A 6,713-nucleotide genomic window follows, 5' to 3' on the forward strand; every position below is an offset into this window, starting at 1 on the left:
GACAGTTGGTGACGGCACAAAAGTAAGAAAGGACAAAAAGACATTACAAAGGCGAGAACGTTATCATTCTATCAAGACAGTTATGAATGCTGGAAGATTATTGTCATTTCTACTTCTCTATTTCAATCACTATTTCTACATAAATGTATATACAGGATGGTAACAAAAGTCTTTCCCCACCCAATTACTTTAAAACCTACTGTCAGACAGTTTCAGAAGAGGAACTGGATTGACCATCACTACTCAGAGGTGTTTGCATTTGCACATTCACTGGCCAGATGAAGCCAATCACAAGAAAAAAATAACAAAAAACCATGCAATATTAGGTGTGTTTGTGCTTAAAAATTAATAATGGACTTATATTTATTAGGTGAAGCTACAAATATTGAGCAAGTAAAATTAAGCCTATGTATATTTGTATCATACAATAAAATTTACATCTCTGCATGCTTATAAATACAAACAAAAATAAAACAAAAGAGAGGTTGGTACTGAACATGCATCATTTTGCAAGCAGTATTAAAACCTTTTAATACATTTTTAAAGAATTTTACAACAGGATGATGCTTTAAATTTATAATTTAGTCATGCACAAAAGTGTATCCACTGAAATTGCTCAGTTTTGTTTGCACATTACGCCTATTAAACATTTAAAGCCAGGAATCTAAGTATCTCCAAAATTACCTGTTTAAGCAGAAAAAGAATGAATTTATTATATCAATTACAAATTATAATGACAGAATTTTAAAAAAGTACAAATATAATAATAAAATCAATGAATACTTTTGCATTTAATAAACAGCTAAAAAATAAACAGATGTGGTCATCAATCAAATAACCAACTGCTACAGAGCAAATTGTCATTCAATTTTAAACATTTGTATGTTAGAAAGTAATTACCTGCTAAATTTGAATATAATTGGTCAAGTCTGAAGAGCTGTATATATTGAAAGATTAGAAAACACTACAGTAAAGTGTCACTTTTGATTGACTGATCAATATTGAAAATTGATAAAATCATAATATTGATGTAAAAAGGTTAAATATGAAATTTCTTACCAATTCATTTGGTAAAACTTAAGATATGCACATGTACCAGCATCACAGGTATCATAATTTGTGTCTATCTACTGAAAGTTGATATGATCACAATATTCATTCTTCCATATCACGAGTTGCTCTAAGTAAAAAATTGAATTAATATAACCTATGCATCAGCCACATCTTGTTTTAAACACCAGTTCTCATTAGAATATCAATGGAAAATAGCTCAATTAATCTGAACTGGTGACCATCTAGATCAATGTTCCCAATGTGGGGCGTGGGGAGGCAAGTGGATTGTTAAGGGGGCAATTCAAAAATGGACTCATCCAGAGTTTAAGTAGCCACTGTATATGTATGTTAGGGAGCATAAGAATTTTAGAAAGGCTTAGGTAGGGCATAGTATAAAAGAGGTTGGTCTACATCAATGTTTCTCAACCTCAACCGATTTGTTAGAGAATGAGAAACACTGATCTAGACCCTTCAACGTAGTATCGTCCCCTTCAATAAAACCGTTACCTATTATCGCCCCCTTCCCTTCAAAATTCCAATGCCGAGAACCATGACTAACACCAAATTTGTACTGCATTGAATAGACTAGTGACTAGTATTATGTTACTTGTTTAATTACTGTACGATATAACGAATAAAATATCTAATTATTCTTAATATAATGTTTTACTATATCGTCCAGAAAATTGTTTTTTTGCCCACCCAAAATATAAATTGTTACTAATCGCCTCCCAACATGGAAAAACTCCCACATGGGGGTGATATCACCCCTGTTGAGAAACACTGGTCTAGATGCTACCATTTGAGCAGGATAATAACTAATAATTATAACCTTTACACAAAGTTAAAAACTTGTCAATGAAGAGCAAATGCCCTCCCTAAATCTGTCACTGTTTTTACCTAGAAGACATCAACACTGTTGTCAATAATCTTATTCAAGATATAATAAGATTATTTATATGAAAGGGTCTATGTAGGAGTAGCATTGGACATCTATAATGTAAATGTACAAAATGTAGATTAAATCATCTTTAATCAGTGTAATTAAAAATCAATAGTAATTCCAAAAATCACGATACTTTGCATATAATGGTAAAATATGCACTTTCCATGATACCATGATTTAGGTATTCCCTTATCTATACACCATGAAGAGAAATATTTAAATAGAAGCAAATTTCTTACAGAAAAACAAAATAATTGCAAGGAAATATCAAATATATAACCAAAAATAATCCAAAATCTATATTTTATTTTTGAGATTTGATGCACTAAGAGGTTTCAAATCACAATCTTCGACATCTCATAGATCATCATATGTCTGTTTTTTAAATATGTTCACATGCATTTTATTACATTTATATTTTATTTTGCCTTACCATCACTTATTCTTTATTAATTTAATATTATTATTATTTACTTATTTAATCAATATAAGTTGCAATGCTGATGTGGAATGTGCAGGAAAAGGACATTAAATGCCAAATTTGAACATCCAAAGGTGATCAGGGGAGGAGCCAATAGTAACTTTATAATATTTGGTTAAATATAATTTAGATTTATTTATTTGCTGTATGAATATTTTAAAAATTTGTTACAGTGTCAAATGGTCTGCTGGATTAGAGGTTGGCAACCTGTGGCATGCGGATGATTTTCAGTGACACACTGACTGAATAGAAATGTAGTAAAAATTATATTTTAATTATTAATTACACATTTAAATGGAAGCCATAGTTCAGTGTAGGCCACAAGACATTAAAAACAAATCTATTGCTTGTATATATTACAGCGCATGTGTTTACGCTTAGTGTTGTGCACCATGCTTCACATGTAAGAATATAATTCAATTAACAACTTAATTTCAAAATTATATATTTTTGAAGTCCAATACAACCGAGCCAATTTTGATAATATACATAACAAAATTGATAGAATCACGTTGACACCCGGAATAACACTATAACTTAGATTCGGAACAACACCGTTGAGAGGATGGCAATCCACGTACTAGATTATTTATCGGATTTATTTATTTATATAACACTACAAATCAAATCAGGTTTTTGTATGTTATTATATAAGATAATTATAATTTTTTATTTTTAAAATATTGTAGAATTTTGAGTAAAATCTTTTTAGATTTTTATGCTTAATTAAGCATTTAATTTAAGGACTAAATCGTCACACTAGATTTTTGATCATTCAAAATTCTGGCATCACTGATACTCCTTTTAAAAATATTATCAATGTTGAAATCAAGTATCTCCAGCTAATTGCTACATGATATTAGATATCTTATAACAATTAAATGGAATCAATGTAAACTGATTTATTGCGCACACAGTATAAGTTAAACAGAACAAAACACTAAAAACAACTAACTAATGAAAAATAATAAATATGTTATAATATAAATTAATCTTTCTATCAAGAATTTAATTTTAAATTAGTCATTCCTGACAAGGAAATTATTAGCATTCCTTTTATCCATGATAATTTATTAAAATTTTTAACATTAATTTCTATAAAATACCTGCTTTGCTTTTTTGTTTTATGTAAAATACCTTTATAAAAAAGTTTTATGAATGCATCATTTAATTGAATTTATATAATAATGTTTGCCTTGAATGGAAGAAATGTGAATGTGTTGTTGACTCTGACGTTATATGTACAATATATGTGCATCACAAACATTCTTTCAAATGGCCAGTATTTTATAGTTTCATCTGATATACTATAATCGTCAAGTATACCCACAAATAAAAATTGATGAACTGAGATAGATCACTTACTTCCTGGATCTTCCAATCTCAATCCGTTGATTTGATTTATTTATGGAGAATTAACTAACTGTATATTCTAAAAATGGAGCAAAGTTGCTTTAAAAAATACAAAATTTAAACTTTTTCTATAAACAACTTTTTAAGTTAACTACTGTTATACGGAATGTTTCTAAATCAAATGCCAAAACCCAAATATTACATTCCTGAACTGAAAAAAGATTGATGAATTTTTTAAAAATTTTTCCATAAAATATAAAGGGATGCCATGCCTTCACAAAATGGCATTATCTGGATTAGATGATTATACAGAATGCAAAATTAATCATAATTTACTATCAAATATAATGATGTATGCTAATTATAGCCATTTATCAAGAAATTTTATTGAAGAAAAGCAATTACTATTAGCAAGATATGCTACTTATGTGGAATCGTTGAATGAAATGAACAAATACCATAAATCCCGAACCGCACAGCAGGGTATTATATATAACAAAAAAATGACTTACATGAACCTTTAACCGGTGTGTAATAAGTAAAATTAATAAATCCAAACATTTTCATAACTCCTTCCAGGTTCTTTGTCAGGTAAATCAGCTCGATAAAACACGTCATGTGAACTGACGCACAGAGGAACTGGACATTTGAAATTTACATCGTTCAATTTTGTTCAAAAATTCTTGTATTTGTTATTCTTTTCAGAAGATCCAGCGAGGGGGGTGAACCCGGAAAGGGTTATGAAAATATTTGGATTTATTACATTTTACTTATGCACTGGTTAAAGGTTCATGTGAATCCATTTTTTTTTTTTTTGTGAAATGAACAATTTTTTTTTTTTTTTTGTGAAATGAACAAAACTGTTCAAAATTGATCCTAACTGAAGTTGAAGAACACCTACATTTTCAACCTGGTTACAGATCATCTTCAGTCAATAGTCGAAAATGAAATCACTGATTTCATCTGTCTACACCCATTAACAGCGTCGAAAATGTTAACATTTCCTCAACCTCACATACTGTTAAAAACACATTAATTAATATGGCATATTAAATTTAAATACACCACGTAATAACATATTTTCGCCCATGTTAAACGAACATCATCAGGCAACAAACTCAACAAAACGGTTTGTTGCCCAACGATGTCCATTTAACGTGGGCGAAAACATTCGCACTGCGTGTATATTTTTCTCGCTAGTTTCTTCGGTTTTAGCAGTGTTTATTATCGTCTAATATTAACCAGTAGTAAAGTAGCAGTCATTAACTTCAATTAAATAGCAATGAACGAGGAGTAGAAGACCCCTTCTATCGATTTTTTGAACAAATGAGATACGCAAAACGTCTGAATTTAATCCAATTTAGTCCGGACGACTATGCCGATTCCGAGTAGCCCTCTCGACCCGTCACGGAAGATACAACGTCACGTAAGTTTGGGGAGGCGGGGACAGAGGAGCGAGCACCAAAGCACACAACCACACGCGGAGCATCAGTCAAGGCAGGCGATAAGCCTCGACCGACACAGAAAACAGGCAGTATACCGGGTTCACTGTAAAAACCGGTAAAAGTCACACGTACAGGTATGGTCTATAACTCTAGGGGAATGGAAAATTCCTCATTAACAGTTCATGTGTATGTATACACCCATTTTCCAATGGTCGTATACATACACAAAACACCTACCAGTTTTTTTTTTTAATCAATTGGAAGCAATTGTATCTGTCAAATAAATAAGAATAGAGTTAAATTCATCGAGTAAAACAGTATCCAAGTAAATTAACACGGAATGATTAAATTAAAAGCTCGGCATCGATTGTTTTTCTCGTTTCTCGCCGCCACTTTACCGAAATATCAAAGCGTAGAAGCGAGCGAAGATTAAAAACGAGCGTGCACCTAACGCCACATTTCTTTTTTTACAGATTATACCCGACGGAAACGAATAATATTTTTAAATCTTTAATAATAATAATAATAATAATAATATACGTTTTACTTACTATTTCTGCAGAAAACTTCCTCCAAAAATAAAAATTCACCATTTATAATAAAACAAATTCGTTAATCGGTTGGATTTACAACATGGCGATACTGCTTTTGTTATTTACCAAATGGTTGACAATTATAGCACTAAAATAGCCTGTTGTTTTTTTATTACGAAATTAATTAATTCGGAAGTTAAAAATGTCTACGTTTATTAATTTAATATTTACGGATATTTTAAATGTCGAATTAATTTTATGAAATATTTCTTTTTAACTAATGTAAAGTGAAAAGCTGTCTATCTCTCCTCGTCGGAGTACGGGAATAAAAATGAAGTCAGACGCAGGGTTGCCAGATTGGGTACAAGTAGCAGATTGGGCCAAGGACTTTAAACTACAAGGATAGCCAGATCCCGTATATTTGTTAGCATGACCTTGGATCTATGTGACGTCACAGCAAGTCCTCTACTTCAACATGACAGACCTTTCAAATAACAAAATACGATAAAATATTAAATCATTTCTTAATTAATTATTAAATTACTACTAAATGTAAACTACTGTAGAATTTTCGGATTTAATAAGTGTACTGTACGTCAATAAATTTACAAGTCTTTTGTCTAATATTTATTTAACAAATTAATGAGCTATACTTTTTAATATGTGATTATCTTACTTAACTTTTTAATTTTTTTTCGACAATCACCATTTTCAGAAGGCATTCTTTTCAATATTTTATAGTTTTCTTGTTTAAGATTTCTATAATTAATTCTTATTATAGTTCTTAATTTACAAAAATCTTTTATTAAAGTAAAAGGTAAAACTGTTTCCACTGACTAATTCTGTACAACTCCGGGGCCTTTTTTATACGATTCATCGTGATATATTTCGAAATATTTATT

The 6,713-nt window shown here is 30.4% G+C and overlaps 1 protein-coding gene across 1 annotated transcript in view; it reads right to left on the reverse strand.

Moving 5' to 3' along the window:
- The window catches only part of LOC111627367, a 46,778-nt gene extending 40,819 nt beyond the window's left edge, over nt 1-5,959 (reverse strand). The window contains exon 1 of the mRNA XM_023370931.1: nt 5,830-5,959. The gene's annotated coding sequence lies outside the window, so the exon portion shown is untranslated. The remainder of the gene's footprint in view (nt 1-5,829) is intronic.
- Between the last annotated feature and the right edge of the window lie 754 nt (nt 5,960-6,713).

The sequence above is a fragment of the Centruroides sculpturatus genome, unplaced genomic scaffold (genome assembly GCF_000671375.1).
Source record: "Centruroides sculpturatus isolate CEXI.00-Female unplaced genomic scaffold, Cexi_2.0 scaffold378, whole genome shotgun sequence".
Lineage (NCBI taxonomy): Eukaryota > Metazoa > Arthropoda > Arachnida > Scorpiones > Buthidae > Centruroides > Centruroides sculpturatus.